The sequence below is a fragment of the Chinchilla lanigera genome, unplaced genomic scaffold, assembly GCF_000276665.1.
Source record: "Chinchilla lanigera isolate Chin_1 unplaced genomic scaffold, ChiLan1.0 scaffold00062, whole genome shotgun sequence".
Taxonomy (NCBI): domain Eukaryota; kingdom Metazoa; phylum Chordata; class Mammalia; order Rodentia; family Chinchillidae; genus Chinchilla; species Chinchilla lanigera.
The window spans coordinates 8595912-8622988 of record NW_004955463.1 but is presented as its reverse complement, the minus strand read 5'-3'; the positions used below and the strand labels follow the sequence as shown (position 1 = coordinate 8622988).

Genomic DNA, 27077 nt, shown 5'->3' with positions numbered 1-27077 from the left:
AATATAGTTTTGAAACATTAGTCACAGCCATTAGATAAGAGAAACAAATAAAAGGAATAAAGATAGGATAGAAAAAGTTAAATTATCATTATTTGCAGATGACATGATACTCTACATAGAAGACCACAACATCTCCACCAAAAGACTTCTAGATTTAATAACCAAATTCAATAGCTGGATACAAATTCAGTACTCAACAATCAAAGCATTCCTGTTCACAAATACAAACTCACTGAGAGAGAAATTAGGGATACAACACCTTTCACAATACCATCAGAAAAAAAAATACTTGGTAATCAATCTAACAAAGGAAATAAAAGATCTTTACATTGAAAACTACAGCACTCTGAAAAGGGAGTTTGAAGAGGACGTCAGAAAATCAAAAGATATTCTTTGCTCTTGCAAAGGAAGAAACAGATAATGAACATGGCCGTATTCCCAAAATTGTTGCACAGATTTAATGCAATCCCAATCAAAATACCAATATCATATCTCACAGAACTACAGAAAACATTCCTAAATTTCATTTGGAACCAGAAGAGACCTAGGACAGCAAAAGCAATTCAGGGCAACAAAGGCAAGGCAGGGAGAATCATAATCCCTGACTTGAAATTATACTACAGAGATACTGTGATAAAAACAGCATGGTACTGGGAAACAAACAAACAACCAGACTAGAGGATCTATGGAACAGATTAGAAGATGCAGAAACAGCTCCAAACACACTTGGCCACCTTATCTTCGACCAAGGGTCCAAACACATTCACTGGAAGAAAGATCATCTCTTTAAGCAATGGTGTTGGAAAAGCTGGATTTCCACATACCAAAACTTAAAACTGACCCATGTCTCTCATATGCATTAAACTAAATTCAGAATTGGCCAAAGATCTAAATATTAATACAGAAACACTAAATCTTCTGGAAGAGAGAATACGTAGAACTCTTGAAGACATAGGTGTAGGCAAAGATTTTATAAACAAAACCCTAATTGCATGGTAAATATTAAAAAGAATCAACTGGGAATCTTATCTTATTAAAAAGCTTTTGCACAGCAAAAATATCACCAACAGAGTGAAAAGAAAACCCACGGAGTGGGAAAATTTTTTTCCAGCTGTTCCTCAGACAAAGGACAAATATACAGAATATACAAAAAATGGGAAAAAAAATCCAACCTCCCAAATTTAAAGACCCAATCCAAAAATGAACATCTTAGATGAATAAACAACTTTTAGATGAAAAAATATAAAGGACAAATGTATGAAAAAATTTTCAGCATTACTTGTCATTGGTGAACTGCAAATTAAAACACTGAGATTTTATCTCACCCCAAAAAGAATGGCTACTATGAAGAAATAAACTAATAACAAATGTTGGAAAGTCTGTGGGGAAAAAGTAACTCTTTTCTACTGTTGGTGGTAGTGTCAACTGGTCCAACCACTATGGAAATCAGTGTGGAGATTCTTCGAAAAACTAGAACTAGAGGTTTCATTTGAACCAGCTATTCCTCTGTTTGATATCTTTCCAAAAAATTAAAAGCATCATACCACAGTGATATATACACACCCATGTTTATAGAATCATAGTTTTTAATAGCTACATCTTGGAAACAGCCCAAATGCTAACAAATGAATGCATAAAGAAGGTGAGGTTTATTTTTTTATGCAATGGAGTACTACTCAACCATAAAGATGGATAAACTTGAGACATTTATAGCTAAATGGATCCACCTTTACACCAAATTCTTACGTGAAATAAATTGAACACACCTGTAAATATCACATTGTCTTTCTGGTGTGAGAAAATGTAAGTGTAGGGCTGGGGGTTTAGCTCAGTGGCAAAGCGCCTGCCTGGCAAGTGCAAGGTCGTAAGTTCAATTCCTGGTACTGCAAGAAAAACAAAACAAAACAAAAAAAAAAAAAAGAAGAAGAAAATGTAAGTGTAAATAAAGACCAAAATGTACAATAGATATTGTGAAACAGGAAGAAAATTTTCAAATGGGAAGGGGATTTAGGAAGTGGGGAGGGGGAAAGAAAGAAAGGGAAAAGTAAAAATACAAAAGAAGAATAAACTGTAAACAAAAATTTTGTAAATAAGGCAGGGAAGAGGAGTTGAAGGGAGGTGAGGTGAATGGGAAAAAAGAAGAATCAAGATATATTATATACAGGTACAATTTCCCTATGATGAATGTGATCATTATATATATCAGATTGTACTAATTAACTTAATTAAAACACAAGAAAAATAAAGATCACATAAATGTGGCTTAGAAGATGGCAGTGTTTTCCATTTTGGTCCAAAAACAAGGAGACTTTAAGAGCAATAAACAAACTCCCCCAATCTCTAGCCAATTCTCCCATGATTTCATTCAGTATTGTTTCAGTTTTAAGTTAAAAATTCTTTGCTTAATAGATTTTCCAAATCAATAATGTTTCCTAGCTTCATTTAATGCCAGAATAATTTTAGAGAAAAGCACTATGTAAATCAGCAAATGAATAATAATTGCAGAAATAACTACACATAGAAACACCAATTAGTCAATAAATGTACTTAATAAATCTTAATAGCTTCTTTAGCTCATTAAGATGCTATTTAATATTTTAATGCTGTTGCATATGCATTACATATTTTAGAATATTTTACTTAAATCATGCAGTTACTGATGAATTAAGTAACTGATGCAGTTACTGATAAATTAGGTAAGTCCTAATAATTTAAACAAATCCTGAATTAGTTCACTTATCACAGTACAGTTGGCAAAGCATTCTTTTAATTACATTACATATGACTGCCTGTGGAATGGATGATTTTCCATTGCAAAATAATAATGTCATATCATTAACCCTAAATGGAGACAATTCTGTGGTTCTGCTAGGCCTTGTCCTTTTAAATCCTTTTAAGGCCATGATTTTTGGGTTGATTTTACATTATCTTTGTGTTGGATTGGCACAGTTTCTTCTACTACCTGTGCTATCAAATGGGATGTGATTTTTCGTAGTCTTGTAGGGACTTTCTAGCTAGAGAACACAACAGAGAAACTAGCACCCACCATAAGGTCGAGACCCAACTTTAATACCACTTTGTACTGTGCTGTATGCAATCAAGATAAATAGCCCTAGGCAAAAATTTCTTCCTGAGAGAAGGCTTCTTCATACTTGAAAACCCTGGGAAGGGTCCAAGGAAAGCAGCAACTAAAGGGCAAACCATCTGGTAGTCAGCCACGTACTTCCTTTTCATCCCACACATTGTGACTGTCTATTCCTGGCATCTGGACTTTGATAGCTGATTTTTCAAAACATTTTTATTAGCAAAAATTTTGCATTAATAAATTTATTAGTTTGCAGTACCCTGATAATTGATTATATGTTATCTCTAGATGCCACATCTACTCTCTGCTTAGAGAAAACTACCTCAAACTATTACACCATTTTTATGATCTTAAAATGAAAGAAATATCAATAAGCAAATTCCATTTGTGATACTGCTCATATCTGAAAGGGCCAGCTTTACTGCCAGACTATTGCAGTAGGTTGCTCAACAGATCATTCGGGATTTGCCTTGGTTTTCTCAGGATTTTAAAGGCCAACCTAGAAATTTTTAAATTAAATTTTGAATAAATATAGAAAAGAACAACACAAAAGTGAATATTAAGTTTACAATTATGTTTTTGACATAAACACAGGATGAATCTAGAAACAAACATTTCAAAGTTAAGTTTAAAGATTTTGTTTTTCTCTGTGTATTTTATAATGTTTATATATATATATATCTATATATATATATATATATATATATATACACACACACACACTTGAGTAGCCCCAAAAATGTATTAAGAAAGTTCTGCACATTTCTCCCTTACTCTTTTCTCTCCTTGTTACTTTTATTTCACAACAGAAATTAATATGCAAGTAAACACATCTGGAAATACATACACATACTTTCAATGTGTTATAATCCTGCTTATAAACCTCCAATGGTTGCACCCCTCATCCAGGAAATTTGCTCTTTCTATCCAGGAGGTCCTTAATATGGTAGTAACGTACAGTGAATCTGCTTCATATATCTTGCCAATATTAAATTGTTACTGCTAATGTCAATGTATGCATACTCATGATAGTGGAAATTGTTTAAGGTATTATTTATACAAGGGGAAATCAAGCTTCTTTCTTTCTAGTTATTTAATTTTCCCAAGAATGCTTCCTCATTGCAGGTCTTCCATCAAACTAAGCAAAGAGTAACTATGTAAATGAATTAAGTCATGAAGATTGTATGAGAGGCTAAAATCCCACTGTAGAATACTGTTTTTTCAATTATTAAAGAGGAATTTGGAGTAATATGAGACTTGCTGCCAAATTCCTGCACTAAGATCAAATGGAAGGAACTATTTAAAGCAGTTTCTCCTATCACCCTACTTTCAGCTTCACCATGCAGTCGTTAGTGCGCTTCCTCTGCTAGGAGCCCAAATTTTCTGGAATGTTACAATTCAGACCCTTGAAAAGGTTTTTCTTTATTCTGAAACATCTTATTCTGGCAATGTTAATTGTTTAAATAAAATCATTGCATAATTTGGAGGAATTACTAAATGATTTGAAGGTTTATCAAATTTTAGCCACCTTTGCTGGAAATTTTTTCTTAGCTGAGGAACTACACTATCCTATTTTTACCAAGACCAAGACCAAGATAAAATCACATTTTAAATGTTTTCAATACAACTGAGAATTAAAATGTTTAGCAGCCAGGGAGATAGCTCAGAGGCACAAGTGCCTGCCTGGCAAGTGCAACATCCTGAGTTCGATTCCTGGTAGAAAAAAAAAAGAATCTGAATAAAATGCTTAGCAGCAGCAATAGCAAATAAAAAACTGTAAGTCATCTGTTACTCTCAGAAAGTTAACTTAGTTGGGAACAGTTATTTTTCTAGTATTTGAGATACATTGTGAGACATTATACAACTTTGAACATAAATAAATCTTCAGTTTCTATTATTATTTTGGAAACAAGCAGTTTCTAAAAAATAAAAATTACATTATTATGGCTTAGATCTAAATTGTCTCCCAAAGGCCTCATGTGTTCAGGGATAAAGCTTTCAGAAGGTGACCGGATGATTTATTAGTGGATTAGTCTATTGATAGGATCACAATTTTGTGGTACTATTGGAAAGTAATGGGGATATCAGAGGTAGTGCATAGTTGAAGAGAATGGGTCATAGGGACCTGACTTTAGGGATTACATCTTGTCCCTGGCCTCTTTCTCTCTGAATCTTCCTCTCTGTCTGCCTCCCAACTCCCGTGAGATGGGAACATTTGCTCCGCCACACCCTTCCGTCATTATGCTCTGCCTCACCACAAGCCCACAGCAATGGAATCTACCAACCATGGACTGAAACCTCTGAAACCATAAGCTAAAATGAATCTCTTTTCCTCTAAATTGTTTTCTTCAGGCATATGATCAGAGCAGTGAATATAAGATAATGCCATTTATTGTCAGAATATGAGGCTGCTATGAGAATAACATGGAATTAAGGACCTACAAAGATAGAAACCATTTGCAAATGATGCAAATTTACCCAGAGCCTCTCCTGATAATAATTGGATTTGGTTGACTAAAGCTAAGAGTAAAGCGAACAGATGTTAGGTGATGGAGTAGAACTTGCTATTTTCAGATTAAACAACTACTTATGAGGGGATAATGATGTGTGCAACTGGTAGTCACTGCAAATGTTTCCACATGAGATGAAGGAATAAGACCAAGTACAAATATATTTCACCCTACTCAGGGCTGCAATCTAGATATGTGCAAAAAGTTATTATAAAACAAGAATAGGTAAAATGAGTGCTGAATTCATTGGAATTTTAGGACTTAGAGAAGGAAATTAGTCACAAAATGTTTATTTCCTTATCTAAATTATATCCAGACTCTAGTCTTCTAATTAAATAAGACTGAAAACTGCTTGCAACCTGACAAACATGACCAGCCAGGACATTTTAAAAATCTCAATTACTAGTTCAGAATATTCATAAAACAGTTGACTAAAATGCCTCTTCCTAGAATCCAGTGATGTTGTTAAAGTCATAAACATGTCTTAACTTTTCTCAGAATCATTTTTTATCAGTATCCTGTGGATGCTATGACATATTACTAAAACTTCTTCCCCGAAGGCCCTTAATTTACTCATCCTTAGCCACATACATACTGTACTATTTACACAGTCCTGGGATTTGACAAGAGGCCTCTTTCTTGGCCTTTTACGTTTCTTTATATCATTGTTCCTGAATATTGATTAGAACACTCTCTGCAACTCAATATACTTTGTAAATAACTTTTTCTTAGTGGTTCTGTTCTCTGGAGCACTCTAATATCAATCCCTTTTCACACTGTCACCATTAATCCAGGCAAAATCTCAGGTAATTCATAATTTAATTAGATCTCAATAGAACATCCATAACAGTAAAGTAAATAGGAAGATTTTTTTTTAAATGGCACAGAATGAAAGTCTGCAGCAAGTATAGTAATTAAATCTTATCTGCTGATATAGGACTGACATGGAGATTTTAGATTTTTGTGAGCTAGTATAAGATTAAGTCATGTACAGCTTCAGTATCAAGGATACGATTTCTGATACCCCTTTATCTGGACAAAATAGTAAGCCCCTGCAACAAAGGGACCAGTTGGCAATTAGGGTCATTTGTTAGAACTTCATACTCATTTCAGGAAAGAGCGTTACTGAATCTCAAAAACATCTCAGCAGGCTAAGTGGTCAAACACAACAATTACAAGGGAGGGTCTCTCCCATCAGGCATGGGCTGGTGTCATTGACTACTTGTGGATAAGTATCTTTTAACTCTGATAATATTTAGAATTTTTAAAAGTCACCTATAAGAAACAAAGCCCATAATTTGAAATAATGTTGCATTAAAGATCCTGTACAGTTGATATATTCTATATTTCTACTTTTACATTATTTTGCCCAATAAATGAAACATTTCATTAAAATTTTGATTCCAATTTAAAGTTTGAAATTGAGTAAGTGGTCTAGACTTGTATTTTCAAGGTGGAGTTTCACTAGGTTTATGTATGAATTTAGGATATTTAAAGATTTTAATAATCATTTCATGTTTATAAACATTTAACTGATGAGTTTCCGCATTTGTTGTTAGACAAGTCAAAATACTTAAAAGCAAATATATTTATAAGTAAGCTTCAAGTGCTGAAAATGTTTAACTACATTTGAAAATGGGATGAAATAATTAATCAAAGTTCCCTTAAGAATGATTCTTAAAACTTGCAAGACACATTTAAACAGTGGTTTATAAGCTGAACTTAAAATTTTAAGTGGATCCATGATTTTGATTCTGCAACATCGGTCGCACAGTATCAAGTTTTTAGAATCAAAGCAACTTCTGACTAATCTCCTCTTCCACAGAGGCATCCAGCAAGTGCCAGTATTCTGGCTACACTCTTAAGTCCTACTAGTGAAAATTCGAGTTGTGGCTTAACAGCAAAAATCACTGCGAAGTACCTCAACTCAACGTGGATAGTGATCTTGCCCTCTTTTTGTAGAAATTTGTGGGAAAACCATAAAGACTAAAGTGAGAAACAGGAAGTCATATGTTCTTCTTGCTAGTAAGTGTTCAGGTTGTTCCTAGTGTTTTTTTCCCAGCATTTTCAAGCCAGCCAGCTAGCATCTTTTTTATCCTTCCCCTTCTTACATGGGCAATTCAAGAGGAAGTAAAGATTCTCAAACCTTGATATTTTCACTAGGCAGTGGCTCAAGGTGAGTGACAATAGGCCAAACTATTGACTACTGAAAATTGAAATTGAAACCTAAAAATTAAGTGTAAGTAGAAAGACTTCACCATGTACTTCTGAGTACAAAGGAATTATGAGTTCCGGAGTGAGACTCTTCTCATGATTGCCATGAAAGCTTCATTATTCATTGTATATAGAAAGTTGGCTTTCCAAATTTAAAAAAACAGTGAAAATTTGAAATTACAATGTCTTCAGTTAAATTTTATGCTCCCTAGATATAATATTTATCTCAGTCATTGAATGTTTAAATTTCTCAACAATTGCTTCCAAGTAATACTGAAGCAATTGAGACCTTAAATACTTATTGTAAGCAGAATCATTTTCATGGAAATTGCTGGCCACTATGTTTTAAAATTGTTAATATTCATTATTAATAGAATTAAAATTTTTCTCTACGTGGCAGTTTGTGGTTAAAAGTGCTATCTAGGTCTTTTAATCTTTTTTTATCTTTTAATCTGGTGTAGGCAAAATAACTATTTGAAATCAACCATTCAGTGTTACCCACATTGATTGGAAGTAGTAATGCATTTTTTAAAGTCTTGATTTTTAATCACTGGTAGATTTGTATAATCCCACTGGAAAATATATACCACAAATATGAGAACTATAAATATGTACTAGAAATAGAATGAGAATATAACTAATTTCAAGCAGGTTGTTTCCTTCCTAGGTTGTCAGATCTTAGTCCTGATGAATAGGTATAGTATCTGTATCTAATCAAATATATCCCCCAAAGTGAAAAGCCATTAAAAGAAAAGAAGCTAAACAGTACAAAAAAAGCATGTGACAATATAAAAATTGAAAAAGAACCAACTCTGGTGGCAGTATAATGCAGGGCATTCTTTGACAAAAAAAGGGAGTCTCTTTTTTATGACTGACACACCTTTTCTTCTTTATCCCATTGGCTGCTTTATTCCAAGTTCTATGCACAGGCACATACAGGTCCAGGTAGATAGAACCAGGAACCAGTGACTGACTAACAGATTAATCCAGTGGTGCAATTTCAACCTAATGTGAATCTAGCATGAAGGTCAAGAGCACCTGGGATGAAACGACAGTGGAATGAAATTTCAGCCCCATTGGAGGACAACGGGTATATGAAGGATGCACAATCTTTAAGAAATGCTCTCTAGACCATGGTGATGGAAATTCATTGGAGTGAAAGGTAAATCCTAAAAACCTCCCTAAGCCTATCGCAGAGTAACTGCAAAAATGTCTGCAACTATATCCCTTACAGCATTGCTCCCCCTTCTAAAATGACCTCACATCTCACCCATCATGGAGTAGAGTTCATTGCCTTTCCTGTGGAACCAGGACCTTGTGTCTGACTCTGGCAGAAGCAGTTCTGGGTCTCAAATTCTGTGTGTTCACTTCAGCCTCTCTCTCAGTCCTTGGCCACCATGTGAACAAACCTCTTACAGTATGCTAGATGGTACCAGACACAGAGACTAGACATCTCCATAGCTGCAATTGACAGCCAGCCCATAACTAAATACATGAACGAAGCCATCCTCCTCATCCCCAGATGATAGTCAACTGGGATCATTTGAGAGAGCTCATCCTACATCAGCCAAGTCTGGTCCACATCAGCAGAACTGCCTTGCTGACCCATGGGACAGTGAGCGATAATGAATGTTCATGATTCAAGCCACTTGGTTTTGGAGTACTTTTTTTAAAAAAGAAAATTAATGCATAATTTTGATACATTACTAGTTATATTAATCTTGGGGAATTGGCACATACGGAACAGTGTGTTTTCAGCAATACTAAACTGATAAAACTTATCAGTCTGATGTAACTATCAAGACAGCATCAGTAGGTAGGGGCATTTTTTATCCATATTTATCTTTCTACACATAACCTGCAAAAGTATTGCTAAAATTTATCAATGAGCCAAAACATTATCCCCATGAAGCAAGGATTAGTCTACTTACAACAAAATCCATTCTTCATAGGTGCAGTGCTTATAGCCACCTTGTAAATCTATTCCCAGAGAACACAATGTTCCTTGGAGAGCTCCTCTGCCTATGTGTGTGCTCAACTGAATTGTCTTTTATTTACTTCATTGATCTTAAAGAGTAGCCAGCATTGTTCAGAAGCCACTAACCATGTTTCCTCCTGCTGACAATTATAGCAATAACCTGGACACCTTTCTGCTCACTGTAAAAGCTCTCTTTATGGGAAGACAAATGGTAACAATAAAATTACCACTTAGAGTGAGACATATAGATCCACATCAAAAATTTACAAGAACTCGTATGAAACAAAACTGTACAGCAATGCTGGGTATGGTGGTGCATACCTATAATCCCAACACTTGGGAGACCGAAGCAGGAGGACAGCCATGAGTGTAAGGCCAGGCTGGTCTACATAGTGAGTTCAAACCCAGCCTGAACTACATACAAAGTGAGACTCTGTCTAAACTATAACAAAACAAAATACCCCCGCCCCCCAAAAAATCTGTATCATCCACCCTGCACGGACATAAATACTAATATTTTAATTGCTCAACCTCAGCCAACCTTAGATATATATATAGATATAGATATTGATATTGCATAGTACAGTGTAGAAAAACAGTGGATTGGAATCCAAAACAACAGTATTTCTGTCCTTGTCTACCATCAATAATTGTACAAGTAGTTGCATATCCAGGCCCCTGGATACCTCTACTGCCAGCTACTACTGAGGAAACTTCTAGCCCTGTGACTTTATGCTTTTGATTTTCTTTCTGAGTTTCTGAGTCTATGACTGAGGAAGCCAACATATATAGAGAGGTAGTAGAAAAAGTTCTGCACCGAGTCTTCCCTCTGTCACCAGTGTACCAGGTGACCTTGAGGAAGTTCCACCTCTCTGCACCTTAGGTTGTCCATCTCTAAGACTGGTAATGCATTTGGGCTTAGTTATCTCTAATGTATCTTCCAGCTTAGAAGGTCTGATTTCTTAATACTTCAAGGTTATAGATTTATCACCAATTTCTAGAGAGAGTCTGACTAATATTCAGGCACACAGAGTGGACAGTATTTAAGCAGCTCTTTCACAGAGCTAACAGAGGTAAGTCAAACCCTACAGTCAGATTTTCTGATTTAGTTGCAGGATGACTAAGGAGCTATAATTTGTGGAAGTGCTTCTGGTACCAAAGAAACTGTTACCCACCTCCAAACTCAAGTGTATTCTATAGCATGCTAGTTGTGAAACAATTCATTTTTACTCCTAAGAGAGCTAGGAAGATCAGCATGTATGACAGACATTTTGACAATTTTTAGAAAGGTAAGGAAGACTTTATTTAGGACTATTGCAACAGGGGAAAGAGATCCCGCTCAAAATTGAACACAAGGGTAAGAGAGGATTTACAGTCACTGAACAGAGTGAAGGAGTGAGTGGATAGAAAACTATTAACAGAAGACATCAAAGCACAGAAGAGTTCAGCAAATGGAAGACCAACGACTTACATATCAAAGATGGGGGATAAGAAGCTTGATCAGATAGGAAGAGTAGGAAGATTGTCTCTAAACTGACTTAGCAGGATTTTTAATAAGATTCAACTCAGCAAGGATGGGCAGAGAAGCTCCAGGTCAGACTTTAGTTAAGAAGATGACTCAGAGAAGCTTAACTAAAGTTTGGTCAAGGGAGAATCTTTGTTTACATAAAGTAGCTCAGAGATGCCCAGAACCAGGATCTTTATGTCAAATTGAAACTCTCAAGCATCCCATACTTTATGTCACACAGGGACATGGTAAAGCTATTTTGCAGAGCCCCTCTCTTCCATAAAGAAGACAAGATATACACATAGATACTCTATGATGGGAACTTATCCAACGTGGACTTGGAAATTCCTGGTAGACACGTCACCAACAAGGCCTGATGATATTCACATGGGCTGAGGCTTCCCCAAAAAGTACAATAAAATGCCAGATGACTAGAAAGTCAACACCTTTCTGGGCATAAAGATCACAATGACACAAATATATTGCTAGGATAGGCCCTGAAGAAAATCAACAGATAAAAAAAATCTTCGTACTTCTCCATCCCTTAAAATGGCACATCTATTGCTTCTTTCAAAACCTTCTCAAACTTCTAGTGCCTAGAAGACAATTCTTTAATGGTTATAGGGTGGATTTCTAATGTATTATATTCTGGTTTGGGGATACCTCCCATCCATTTTCTCCTTCAAACAAATGAACAACTTCCTTGTCCTTTACCTTAATGAACTGGAACTCTAACTTGTCCCAGGTGACAACTTAGAATAATGTTATCTAATTCATAAATCTTTCAGAAACATAATGGCCTAAGCTCAGCAGAAGGATTTGGGAATATTTGCCTGCTAATGATATTCAGAAAAGATGAGTGAATGAAAAAGAAAGAAAAAAGGTAAAATATCTTCAACATTGTCAGTCAACAAAGCAATGAAAATTATAACAAAATTCCATTTTTTACATATTATACTGTGCAAGAGGATAATACTCAATGTTAATAAGAAAGCCTTGTACAATAATGGGTATATACTAATTTGGAATTAGGCACCTGTAATTATAAAAGTTCATGTACTTTTTAGCCCAGGATTTCTTGTAAGTGTCAACCCTAAAATATCAGAAATAAGGACAGAGATCAGTCTGTCATGTTTTTGATACATTATTTAGGATTAAACCCATATATATATATAATAAAATATGTATATCTGGGTAGTACAATTTTATTTAGCCATCAGAATTGTAGACTTTTGTTAAGTTTTGTGAAGCAAAAATAAATAAAATGTAAATCTTGTATTTTCTCTATTTATATTAAAAAATAAAATAGTAGATATGTACCAAAATTTTAATAGTGATCTTCTTAGATTAAAATGTGGGAAGATAGTTTTGATTTTCTTTTTTAATCTTTATTTTCCATTTAAAAAACAATTCATATGCTTTCTTTTACAGAATGAATTCTTCTATAGTAAATTTACTATATATTATAGTTATATAATTATATATACTATATTTTATAGTAAATTTACATAGTAAATTTTATTTAAAATAAGCAAAGCAAAGTCTTTAAAGAACTCTGCTAAAGGGCAGGTGCTTTTAATCTTTAAAGGTGAAAAAGCCCATCAAATATGCTTGAACGTCAGAAAGTGTGATCAGAACTTTCTACCCAAATATGGCATATTAGCATGGAGCACAAAACTGCTTTCAGTGCTTGACCAGGCTGATGAAGAGACCAGGGGCTCCGAGAAGGAGCCCCTTCTTCCTCTAGTTCTCATTGGAAGCAATTAGGGGAAATTAGCTCTATAAACAAGCAAGCCAACTGCACGCTTTGCCGGCTGGAACCAATGTAGGCTGGAAAGCATGTCACAGAGGCATGCTGAACCACTTATGGAAGCTGGACAGTAAATCCGGCCTAATGAAGGGTGCACATGCCCCTGCTGCTGGCCCCCAGCCACTGCAATGGTGTAATCTGCACCTGAGAGAGAAGTAATGTGCATGCTCTCTGTATTCAGAAATGAAGGTCCTAAGTAGGTATAAGAAATGACTCCTTGTAAAACTCAGCGAGAGAAAGAGAGAGAGAGAGAGACAGACAGACAGACAGACAGACAGACAGACAGACAGAAGAGGGAACAAATGAAAACCTTCCATCTAGGCCGGAAAGGCTGGGCTCTGCATTGTGAGTTGCAGTTTATCTATAAGGCACAAATGCACCACGTGGTACCCTGTTCCATGATGGAAACTCTATTCTCAAACTTTTCAAGTCTTTCTGAACCCCTATAGACCAAGGGCTGGGGAGGTGGCTTGGTTGTAGAGCTCTTGTGTAGCATATTCAAATCTCAGCACCACAAAAATAAATAAATAAACAAATAAATAAATGAATTCCTATAGCCTTGCTCCAGGTAACGTTTCTAACCCTATCCAGTGAAACAGGGCACAACATAATGCATACTGCAGCTGAGCAGAGAGCGCTGTATATCTCAGAAAAGGCAGTTGCTTTCCTTGACTTCAATCTTAAAACCCCTCATTCTCCTTGAACTGATTCTCATTTACATAAACTTTCATTGCATATCTGAACTTCATGAAGGAAGCAATACTTTATCATGTTTTATATGAGCTCCTTTTGAACCAGTTTTTTTGGTGGCAAAATGCATTTAACATAAAATTAACTATCTTAACCATTTTTGTTTTCAGTGCGATGGCATTAAATACAATCGCACTGCTGTGCAACCACTTCCCCCAACACATCTGAAGACCCTTTTCATCATCTCAGACTGAAACCCTGCACACAGTAAGCAGTCATAGACTACTCTTACTTCCATCACCCCTGGCAACCACCCTTCTACCTGTCTCTATGAATTTGCCTGTTTGAGGGCTCTTAATGAGCAGACTCACACAATAACTGCCTTTCTGTGTTTTCCTTATCTCACCTAGTATAAGTTTTTTCAAGTTTAACAAAATTTTTGGAGTAACCGGAATCTGTAAGTTGATAATCCATCAGATAAAGAAAAAGTTCTATTTATTCTTAGTTTCTTGAGTTTTCATTTTCAAGGGTCTCATTTGAGCAGTGACTCCTTTGGAACACTAGAAAGTTCCAAAGTCTCCCCGGCACATGGACATGTATACTCCATGCCAGAGGAAGTGTCCAACAAGAGCTTAGATAACCACTTGGTGGGGATATTGTAGAAGTTTGAATTAGGTGAGCTCCAAACTTTCATTCTATTCTACAATCTCGTGGATTTTACAGGCAAATGTTTTGCTTGTTTATTCATTTATTAATAAGGAAGTTATGAGGCTCTTACTGTATGTAAATGATGGGTACTGATGCAACACGATGACTGAGGATACTGACTTGTTTCCCAGCCTCTGTGGTGGAACCAGCAGACTTGCTTTTGCTCGCAACAAGGTTGTGTGGGCTGGCAGAGTAGGGAGAACTGCCAGTTACCTACGTGCCTGAATGGAGACTTTGGTTTCTGGTGGAGGATTCCTTAATTGTGTCAACCAATATAGCAGTCAGAAAAAAACATAGCACACTTACATGACAGATCTGGGTACTAAGAATGCCTGCTAGAAACTGGTACTTCCTAGAACAAAATACAGAAAATCACAGAGTTATGGAATTTTAATAATACTTAGCAACACTGATCTTGAGTGAGTCGCTTAAACTTTCTGGCTCCCAGTTTTCTCAGCAGCAACGTGGATCTAAGAAACACTCGTGCCAGGACTGTTGTGGATATTAAATGAGTTACTGCATGGAAAGTAATTTTCACTGGGCTTGGCTCAGAGACACCATTAGGAAAAGTCAGGCTGTCTCTCAAGGATACCATCCACACAATAGGTTAACTCCTTACCTGCAGGACGACCATAAAGTCAGGACATCTCCTGAACTTTCCTAGGATTTCTGGCTGGTGACATGGAAAGTCTGATTCACAAATACTATTGTGTTGGTTCGAAGGATAGAACTGCCATTTTGTACACCAACATAATTAATATTGAAAGCCATAGGAAGAGGTTAAATCCAAAGAAAACACAGTCTCATATGAGTCAGAAAAAACACCTGAGTATTTTTCTTGTTGAAATTTGTAACAGCGCAGATTAGGATCTGTGAGTCCCAGTACCACTGACTTCAGCTGCCAACTGCAAGGTGGTGGGTGGGCGAGGGGCAAGGCCATCCGTGGAGGGATACGGATATGGCCAGAAAGCAGGGTGGGGCGTGACAACTCACAGAGGGCAATTGTTCCCTAGGCAGAATCCACCCAGAGTGGTGAGCATTACAGAAGTCAAAGGAAAAGAGGCAGACTATACTGGTAAAAGGGAGTGGGTTCTAAAGGTCTGTGACGATGTGTGCACCCAAAGGCTGTCTATGGCAGTCATACTTACCTAGGCCACATATCTACAGTAGTAGGCAGAGGTCACACATTTACAGTACTAGGCAGAGTTGCAAATATGGACAAGATTTCTGAGAAGGCTAGGATATTTTATTAGATATCCAGGAATGCAAATTGCTCCTTGAATTATGGATCATGACCCCATGGATATATCTGGAATCTGTTCAAGTTTTCAGAAAAGGGAACAGCTTGGGGTTCTATATTTACTTTTTTCAGGTGAGGTTTGTGTTAACCTTTAAAACATGAACAAATAGGGAATTCTTTTTTTTTGCTTTTGAACAAATAGGTTTTCTCAATTATTTCCTAAATGTTTTTCTCTTTTCCTACTGCTTTCACTAACAATTTAGTACTTAATTTCTTATATCTGACATGCATATGTCAATAAAAGAAATTAAGTACTTTCCTATCACTACAGTGGGGAAGGTTCATAAATTCATTATTCTTAATCATTTAATGATGTTTTAACCCAGGTTTGGTGGGAAATAGACCAAAAAGGGAGTGAATGTTCACAGATTTTATAGGGAAAAGGTATTGAAAGAAAACTGAGAGGTAGATAGAAAAGCCTGGAAGAAACTTCAGATTAGGTTGCTAGTCTGATCCTCCTGAAGGAATTGGAAAGGAAGGAAGGAAGGTTAGGTAGAATGTCTTTGACTGCCCTACTAGATAAGTAATATTTGGCAAAAATGCTGGAGAATCCTGAAGCCAAAGCTGACCTTCAGAGAAATCCCCTTCCTGGAGCTATTTGTGGGAAGGATGGCTCATTGCCAACTGGATTTCAGAGCACAGTCTGTTGTGTCTTTGGTTGATTACATCTTCTGTAGTTGAACTCTTTATGGCTATTATGAGGGGTAGGGTTTCTCAACCAGGACAGTATTGACATTTAGTTATGCTCACCTTTTTGGAACATTTATCATAGAACTTTTGTTGTGGGATGCTATCTTCAGTGCATAGAATGTTTAGTATCCTTGAGCTCTATCTCTACTGGATCCCCCAAGTCTTGACAATCAGAACTGCCTACGGGTATTACCAAATGTTCCTCCAGGTGAAAAAACACCCCGAGTTGAAAATCACTAGATCTGGGGACTCTTAAGAAACTTAGGGAGATTCCTTAGGAAAGTTATAACATCTGTTGGAAGGGGAAAAATACAAGTGTTTTGTATGATATATCATGATTATTAATAAAGGTAACTCAGTAAAGGAATCCAAGACCATCTTATTGCAATGATGGGCTACCGATTAGATATTAATTTCTAGTGCAAGTGAAGTTTCTCAGACTGAGGTAAATGTTTAATCAAATGTCTTACCCTAAATTTAGGACACCATTTAAAAAATTAAATGGATACTCGTACAGCTTAATGCACTATGTTGTAATGCAATCTCATGTTATGCTTAGTTTTTTTAGAAGATGCATAAAATATTTCCTCTGTAATAGTGTTCATACATTATAATATATGAATGCAGTGATCTCACATTTAATTCAATTGTAACACAACCATCACAGATAGAAATTAAATTGAGGAATGAGGTAGATGAGATTGCTGGAATCTGGCATCTCATATTTGATTTTCACCAACCATCAAACAGCCTTTGTCTTTCTGGCTCTGCAAGACAACAAATAACCCTACTTACATTTTCATCTGGACAACACAGCTGATCCCCACATTCACTAGAAGTGGTACTGGGTGAGGTCATCCCCTCTGCATGTGACCAGACCCAGCCCTGCTGTATGTCACCTAGACTATCCAGTGGTCTCCTCTGTCCTCCTTTGCCCTGTGTTTTCTACAGAACAATCAGAATGGCTCCTTAAAAACAAGTCTGACCTTCCTCTTTTGCAATTCAAAAGCTTCCCAGTCTTCCCCTTTCACCCACAGCAAAAGCAGAGTTCTTACTGTGGCCAACAAAGGCCTAACCTTGGCTACAAAAAGAGGGTCTGGAGGGCAGCAATGGTGATGGCATTGACGGGGAGGAAGAAATGCAGACTTTGAGCCTTTCGTGGGTCGACTGAATCAGGGTCTTCATTTTACATTATTTGGAGAAGGTCAGTCCTTCATGATCTGGCCAGCAGTTGCTTCTCTAACCTCATCTCCCTCTACTTTCTGCTTGCTCACTCTTCCGTAGCTAACACTCAGCCTCCCATGCATGCTCTTGTCCTGGGGCTTTTTGCTTCTGCTCAGTCACACATCTTTCTGCTTCCTGCTCTAATATCACCTCACCAGAAAGGCTTCCTTGATTCTAGAAACAATAGCATTTTTACTCCCCGAGCTCTCCTGCCCAGCTCACTCTCCATCCATGCGTTGGACCTTATCTTAATCCAGAGCATTTATCTCCGTTCACTGTCTGGAAAATTGGTGAACTCTTACTGATCAGGAGCAAGAGCTTTGGCTACTATTTTTTCACTGCTGAAAGTCCAGATCTGGAACAATGTCTGACAAAAAGTAGATCATTAGTAGATTTTCATTGACAAAATGAACAACTGAAATGTGCAGTCTCAGGAGACAAATTCTCTGGAGATGGAGGAGACGCCACAGGGACATGGATGCTAGATCTCACTCCATCACACTGGGCCATCCTGTCTCACTCCACCTGCCAGCGACATCGTCGTCCTGCGATGCTCCCTTCACAGATGCCTGGATGAATTGAGCCCAAAGGAAAGCCTCTGGCTGTGGGATAGATTCTCTCCTCAGTCAACGATAAGCCCAGATCAAGCAGAGGATTCCAGAACAAAGCTGCAAGATGCCGCTCCCCTTCTGGCACATGGCAGGATCAAGCTGTGTGTTTAGTTTAGATGATTTTTTTTTTTTTTTTGAAGAGGAAAACAGCCAGAGTTTCTAAAATCCATAGGATTTTTTTTCCAGAGAAAGATTAATCTTTACTTCTTCTGAAGAGCAACCTGTTTATACATTTGCTGGAAGGGTTGTCTGGAAAAAAATTAAAATGGTAGGGCTTGATTTGACACATCTGGAGCAGATGGGCATGTTTTCTTTGGCTTCCTGTGTATGTTTAAATTGGGGTTAAAATGGGAACGATGGTAAGTGTGGGAGACTCAGGTGGCTGGGCAAAGACTAGCATAGAATGTGAGAAAAAGAACAGAATAAAATGTAACCAACTCAGTCATTAAAAATCCTTCACTTTCTTTTGCTGGTCAAAAGCTATGCTGTAAATATTAAAGGGAGAAAAGGTAATAAAGGCTCAAAGATAGAATATGTGAATATATGACTGAAGAACAGTTTATGTATGACAACATTTGGCTCCAATCTATTACTGAAGGCTCACCGGTATATCAAGAAGGACTGATATAGAGAAGATGTTCCCTACAGAATTCAATTTAAATAAAAGCAGTTCATGCAATGCACAGGTGTGCTGAGGACAAAGCCAGGTGTATGGGGAAGCAGCAAGTGTGTGACTTTACATGGAGAGCAGAAACAACAGCTGAGAAAGTTTTGAGCTGTATTTCATATAACCAAGTGGTGCAGAGAGCAGAGTGTCGCCCTGAGCAAGGTGTTCTGGAGCCCATGCAGCCTTTTAGTGACTGAATCACAAAGGTAACTATCAAATGACCTAGAATTCTTCCTTTATCTGGGTATTTGGGGATTGATATCCTTTTACTCTTTGCTTTGTTTCCAGATATATGCACAGATTATAGTAGGCATTTTGCATTCAAGTATTAGGTATGTTCATGAACGAAGAAAACAAACATCATTCACCTCTCTGTTCTGGAGGAGCAGCAGTTCATTTCCATGCACAGAGCTATCAGTTGTGACTATGCATTGGCCTATGGCCAGGAGATGGCTTTGGGTAGAAACTGTAGATAGCTTCTCATGATTTAGAAAAGAGCTACCATAAACAAGTTTAAAGTGACTTGCCACCAAATCTAACATAATTTGGTGAGCATTTTGAAAAACAGCTATCTTAAAGTCACCAACTCATCATAAACTACTTAAAAAGTAATATTCTCCTCATTACCCATGTTGAGGGATAAACTGATTAGGAGTTTGAAATCAACTTACCTCATATTTCAAGACGCTACTTTTACAAAAGGCATCCAATGACTCAGATGCCACCTGACACTCAAATCTCTCAAACAGTGCCTAAATAACCACAGACCAAACAACTGTTCTCTGCAATTGCACCAAGACTTCTGTTGCTTATGATGTCCTCCCCATCGTCCACAAAAATCTCTATGATATGTTTAAAAACACAGTAAATATTTTTTTCCAATAATAACAACTAAAAGTCCACAAATTGTGGTTTACAATAGAGAAGGTGGGATCTTTATGTCTCTCTCTGGGATATATTCTGGCAATTTTCTTCCATTTTCATTATGTTTGTGCCAAAAAAGAAAAAAAAGAAGTATTCCAAAACTTGGGAGGTGCCTGGGAATCTAATAGTATTTCTAAATTGTCTCCAAGAACTTTAAAAGATGTGCTTTTGGGCCAGAATAGACTCAGAAATAAAAACAAGTCTAAATCTGCCCCACATGCACAAAGCACATGTGCAGCTCATAACAGAGGCTGTGTGCATGAATATATGAGGGTTGAATGCGGCCCCAGCCGGGCTGATAACACACTCAATCAAATGGTTCATCCTTCTGCCTCTATGGATTTTCTCTTCTGCCTTTGGCAAATTTATGAAAAACAAACGCAAATTCAGCCAGCCAATTCTGGACGCTTATCAACAGGTTCATTATTTTGTCAATCAAAACACAGCACTCTAGGCATCTGAACTTTAAGGAATCTGTTTCCTTTAAATTGAAAGCTTGCTTATCAACCTTTTCTCCCATTAAATAATGGGATAGAAGTCCCTATAGGTGTTTCTCATTTGAGCAAAGGAAACACTGATTTATTTCACTGAGAACCACTAATGTCTTGGTACAGATCTCTGAGATAACAGTTTCCCTTTGAAACACAGTCTAAAAGGTATACTGACATTTTGATCAATAGTGGAAGCCTTCTGGGACACAGAGGGAGGGCAAGTTATAGGCTAATTTGTGAGAATTCTTTTCTGCCTCTCTTAGTTGCTTGTCTGCAAGCAGCCTAGCAGTCCAGCACCCATCTCTATGTCTGCTCCAGCCTTCTAACCTGCATGTCCTTGAAGCTGTCTCCTTATATCCACCTCAGATGGAAATCTATCTACCTATACAAAGGTGTAGATTTAACAAAGATGTTGCCAGATAGTACTGTATTTAGTTCATCGAGTCCTTTGAGTATTTGTGTCCATCTTCCTAACTCCCTTAATGGGTTAGCTGAAACACTAACACCCAATGTGATGCCATCCCTGGGAGCTCATTAGGTAGAGATGAAGTCCTGTGGATGGAGTCCCCATGACAGGACTTGGTGTTCTTATAGGAGGAGGAAGAGACTGAGCTATCTCTCTCCACACCGTGTAAGGAAGGAAGAAGGAGGCAGCGAGCTAGGAAGAGGGCTCTCAGCAGAGCTCAGCCACACAGTGTAGCTCTCTGATATGGGATTTCCAGGTTGCAAAACTGTGAAAAATAAAATGCTTTGTTTGAGTTTCCTAGCCTATAGTATTTTGCTATGCAACCTCTGCTAACTAAGACTATCCTTATCCAGGAAAAACTGACATTTAATATTGGAACACTGAAAACACGATGATCTGGCCGGAGGGAATGAAGAAATAAGTGAACGACTGAAGTTCACTCTCCATGGCTGATCAGGAAAAGCAGCCCTTTCCATCACCTTGAAATGATGCCTCTGTCTGGACACCTCTAAGCTCAGTTGGTTTTTCAGGAGGCCATGCTGTATGCACCAACCCCCATCTGAAGACCCAGGCAGCCCTTGTCTCTGATTTCTCAAGCTCGAGTTGGTTTCTGGAAGTTCCTATGACCCCAGGTTCATGACAAAGACTAGGGTACACCTCAGCAGTGACTGACTCCCTAACCCACAGAGGCTCTGAATGCTGGGGTACACATGGAAAACCCACCCACACTTTAGGCCCACTGGAACAACCATATCACAGAAGGTCGGCTGGCAAGCTCTCCTGAGCCACATGCCTTGGAGTAGGGACTGACCAGGCTGTACAGCCAGCCCCAACTGTTATGGTTGATACATTGTATAGACTTGAGACTAGAAGCTTAACTAAGTAACTCAGCAGCTCTACATCCTAGTGTTTAGAGGACATGCCTTTACTGCTCTACGATGTTGTTCACTGTGTCAACTTGAGAAGTTTAGAAGTTTAACTAAGTGACTTAGCAGGAGGCCATGGTCCTCACACAGTAAACATCCTGACCCTGTGCAAGAAGAGGGCACCAAGGGTGGGAAGCCTGCTTACAATATAAGGGAGGAAAAGAGGCTTGCTCCCCTCCTATGTGTTTTGCTCTTGATGCTTTTGCTGTCTTCTGCTGCCTTGAACTATTGGCCCTCACCATGCCACCTTGCCTTGGAGTGAGCTAATTATGGACTGAAACCTTCACAAACCGTGTGCTAAATAAACCTTTCCTTCCTTAACTTTAAGTGTCAGGTATTTTGTCCCAGCAACAAGACAAAAGCAACCAAGACACCAACAGTGTGAGATTCCAGCAAATGAAGGACCAGTTGTCCACATTTGAACAAAGGAAGGCAAGATCCACAGTGAACATCATAACTCACTTGAGAGAAAATTTTATATGGGAGGAAAAAGGAGGATTTTCTCATCAGGAGGAATTTACCCTTCTCTTCTGGGGGTTGTGGTGAGAAATGCCTAGTCACTTCCTCTCCTATCTCTGCCTCTCACCTGTCAATCCACTTATCATTGGCATGGGCCCCAGGTTCTCACACATCCAATTCTGAAATCTTCCTAAGTTACACAGACTTGGGGCTGAGGTATGATGAGAAGTAAAAAAAAATAAAAAGTGAGATTCTGATAAAAGGGAGAGAGAAGGGAAAAGTTTAGGAAAAAGGGACAGGAAACCCTTCAAAATATTTTACCTATTTTATACTTTACTAGAACTGGTTGAGGACAAAACACAAATATCTATCCATTGTGAGGGCAGCAGAAGGGAGTGAAAACATCTAATTACCTTTAGATTTATGGTGTTTGCAAAGCAGATCAGTTAGCATTCTTATTTACATACATCCCTGTCTCAATTTTACTCTGATGCCTTCATCACATGTCAGAATGTTAGAATCACAGTAGCATTTAACATAATGATAGATTGCATGTTTCATGTGAGTATTCATATTTTAGACTGTTCTGTATATGCATTTATGTATTAAAGGCTAATACGTTATGAGTCCCAAATACTAATCATTTCTGAAGGGTAGAGGACAAGCTTCCCAGATTGTTTCATCAGATGTATAGTTTATATTTGTCCTTCTGGTGATATTTTAATACCAAATATGCCCTGAGGGATGACAGGGCATGTCATTACTATGTCTTACTCCTCCGTGGCCCTTCTCCAGTGACTTGAACAGAATGCAAAAGGATTTGTTGGGTTAGTGAAAGATCCTGAATATCACAAACTAAAATCTAGGATGTAACCAGGGGAAACTTTTCAGAGAGATGAAAATGCCCTAGGAATCCATGAGAAGGCATTGGGATTACTGTGTCAGGATTAACCCTCTGTAGGTAAGGCCTTTATTTTTTAAAAACCTTTTAAATAATGTCTTGTACCATAATTTGACTTAAATACACTACACACACACACACACACACACATACATGCATGCATGCGTGTGTGCACACACACACACACAGAAAAAGGAACAGTTGACCGGTATGCTGAAAGTTTGAATTTATGTTTGAAAATCTAATTCCTGAGGAAATGAAACAGTAAAGCAAATTAGCATAAAATACTATAATGTCTAGGGATAAACACTGAAAAACAACTTCATTTACCAGGTCTGATAATATCTCATTATTTTTTAGTAAGTATGTCAAGGTTTTGTATGTTTGTTTTGCTCTGTGAAAATCACTACAAATACCACCACTTAAAACAACACACATTCATGACAGCATAGTTTATGTAGCTGAGGAATCCTGATATGGTAAACAGGTTTCTTTGTTAAGGGGCTCACAGAGATGCAATTAAAGTGTTAGCCAGGGCTGTGGTCTCCTCAGGCTGGAGTGGAGACAGACCTGCTTCCATGCTAGTTGAGATAGTTGGCAGATTTCATTTCTTTGGTGGTTATTACTCAGAGGCTGCCTATACTCAATTCCTAGACATCACCTGCAATTCTTAGCCATAGGAGGTCCTGCAACATGGCTAATTTTTTTCATCAAAATCAGTGAGAAAGGACACTGGGAAGCCACCCACTATAATCCTATATAATGAAACCATATGATCACTTACATATAACCACACATAATGTGGTTAACTGCACTATGTCCTGTGGGCAAGAAACAAATCAAAGGTCCTGGTCATTTTCAAGGGCAGGACATCATACAAGGAGTGAACACAGGAGTCAGGAGACATTTCAAAGGTCTGTTCAACATAGAAAACAATGGGTTTGACCTATCCTGCAAAACTCCACAGGAAAATGCCTCATGTTTTTATGAAATTGGTGCATACAGAGAGATGGGACACAGTGAAGGGCTCATCACTAGCCCTATTTTAGGAAACTAGAAAAATGCCTAGCACTAAAGTTATCTGATTTTTCCCCAAATAAGACACCAACGGATCTCAAAGTACAAAGCATCACAATGCATGTTCCTGATGGAGTTGTGTGTAACAGGGATTCGGTGAGTCTTGCTTCCTTATGATGGTGGCAGTCAACTAGTATTTTTCTAAATTTAAAGGGAATCTCAGTTTGCTCTTACTTGTGTTTGATGCCCTGTGTTATTCTGAGAAATGAGCAACCATTTTTTTGCATCTGGCAAGTGAGAAAGCTGCTTTGGAAGGCACAACAACATCCAAGCCTGGGGAAAGGGTGCTTGTTCCAACTGTTTTATCTTCAGTAGGATGAAATGGCACACTTCTCCAAAGAGCAGGGGTTTTTTTGGTTATCATAACCTACTCACAGTCCATTATAAAATGTAATTTACAGACCATTGTCTCGGAAGATGTTTTTTACATCACAATGTACAGTCATTGGGAAAAATGCCTTTTAGAATCACAGCTCCTTCCAAAAGCTGGGACTGGAATGTCACGTTTCAGCAGTCTTCAGGTCTGTAGATATATTTTTACAATAACAGTTAAAACAGTATAATTTTTGTATGTCTTAGCTAGCTCTTAATCTTAATGCTTCCTTCTAACTTTGAGCTATTCAGGCCAACAGCCTCTTCTTCTTTGACTGCGCCTGTCCTCAGTGATTTTCTCCTAAAGCCAAAGAACCCATTATCCTTAAAAGAAATCCAGACTTTGGGCCTGGGGGTGTAGTTTCTTGATAGAGAGTATACTTTGCATGTGCAAGGCCCTCAGTTCAATTCTCAGCAACACACACACACACACACACACACACACACACACAATCAAATTCTATCCACAGAGAGTTTGAAAGAATCAGAAATCGGGGCTGGGGATTTAGCTCAGCGGCAAAAGCACCTGCCTGGCAAGTGCAAGGTCGTGAGTTCGGTTCCCAGTACCGGAGAAAAACCAAAAAAAAAAAAATAAAAAAGAATCAGAAATCAAGGTTAGACAGAATAGGCTTGGTCCTTCTGACAAATGTAAATGAACCTGTCAGATACTGCAGTAAGTCTTGGATCTCACTTAGCACCGGATTGCTGCAAGAGCCCATATCCGTCCTCAGAAAAGGAAGTAACTTCACTTTCAGAAAGCAAGCATTCCCTCCTGTTTCACTGATGGGATTAATACTTTTGGTTGCTAGTTTCATGTTTCATAAGAAGGCTTTCAAATCAAAACCCAAGGATCTATTTGTACTCCTACACAGTTGTACATGGTGTTGTGCAACTGCCACTTACACATCGCTCAGAATTTCCACCTAAAAGGTTATAGATTTCTACAGATGAGATGTGTTTTCTTTATGCTGAGGCATTTTTAAAGTACCTTGCCTTTTATATAAAAGATCATAGGAGTTACTAAATGAGATTTTGATATATATCAGCAGATGCCTAGATGATCGTTGATTATAACTTGTTAGACGAAAAAAATCTGTCACTGTGACATGGTAGTGCAGACACTGTGTCTTTTGACAATCTATCAGCAAAGGGCTTGTTTGTCTGATCACCCAATTCTTTCATTCCACATTTCTCTTGATCTATTTCTTTGCAAGTCTAGAGATCTTTGGGAGCCTGGTTGGCATGGTCCTTTCTCCATGAAGTCTTTGTAAATCCCACCATTTGGATTCCTTTGCCTTTCTGACCTCATAAAGTTACAGAGTAGTCTCTCTGTATCTATGAGGGAAATTTCCAAGATTGCCAGTGGAAGCTTGAAACCACAACATAGTACCAAACATTCCATATACTGTTTTTCCCTACATATATACATATTTCTGATGAAGTTTAATTTATAAATTAGGTAAAATAAGAGTTTAATCACGGGGCTGGGGATTTAGCTCAGCGGCAAAAGCGCCTGCCTGGCAAGCACAAGGTCGTGAGTTCGGTTCCCGGTACCGGAGAAAAACCAAAAAAAAAAAAAAAGAGTTTAATCACAATAATTACTAATAAAGTAGAATATTTATAACAATATACTGATACTGCAACAGTCAAGATGATGATGAAACATCTATTAAGTAATTACTATGTAGGTAGTATATACAGTGTGGATACCCTGAACAAAGGAATGATTCACAGTCTGGGTGGGATGGGGCGGGATGGTGGGATATTTCATCAGACCACTCAGAACAGGGCATAATTTAAAATTCAATAATTGTTTGTTTTGGGAAGTTTTTATTCAATATCTTCCAACTTTGGTTGACTATAGGTAACTTAAACCTTAGAAAGTAAAACCATTGGTAAAGGGTAGACTAATAGATTGGAACTATTGCTGTAATAGTCATTTTATTTTCATTCATATCATAGTTGATTCTTTATGACTTTCCCAAGCAAACTCTAAATTCAGTTACAACTACACTCAGCTTATACTTTCTGTTTTACCAAAGTGCACTGCAATTTGTAGACACTCATTATCCAAACTAGAAATGTTCCCCAGATCTTTTTATCATGGAATGTGGCATAGTGTCTTGACAAGTGGCTTGCTTGTATACACCATAATTATGAATCTTGAAGTTAACAAGGTTTCATATCTTTGCTTACAAGGAAGATTGCTCTACACATATGCCCTCCATCCTTGTTTGATGGCATATGTTTTTGTGTGCTAATCTTACTTCTAGCTTTAATGTTTTCTGTGCTTTTTTAAAGTTTTAACTCCTCTACTATTAAATTAATTCAGTTAGTTATATTAACTTTTTGCACTTACATATTTCAAATAATAATTTAAATCAAATTGGAATGGCATAGAATATTAAAACATAAGCAAATAAACAGATACTCAAAATGATTAATTAAATTTATTTATTGACATTTT

General features: G+C 37.6%; 1 protein-coding gene and 1 long non-coding RNA gene across 4 annotated transcripts in view; both read right to left on the bottom strand.

Annotated features, from left to right (window-relative positions):
* The window catches only part of LOC106150066, a 130930-nt gene extending 115512 nt beyond the window's left edge, over positions 1-15418 (bottom strand). Inside the window, exons 1-2 of the long non-coding RNA XR_001236648.1 lie at positions 15122-15418; positions 14809-14854 (exon numbers count right to left, since the gene is read on the bottom strand). This is a non-coding gene — a long non-coding RNA (uncharacterized LOC106150066). The remainder of the gene's footprint in view (positions 1-14808; positions 14855-15121) is intronic.
* The window catches only part of Nrg1 (neuregulin 1), a 1027681-nt gene that overhangs the window by 414128 nt on the left and 586476 nt on the right, over positions 1-27077 (bottom strand). The gene's annotated exons all lie outside the window — the stretch shown is intronic.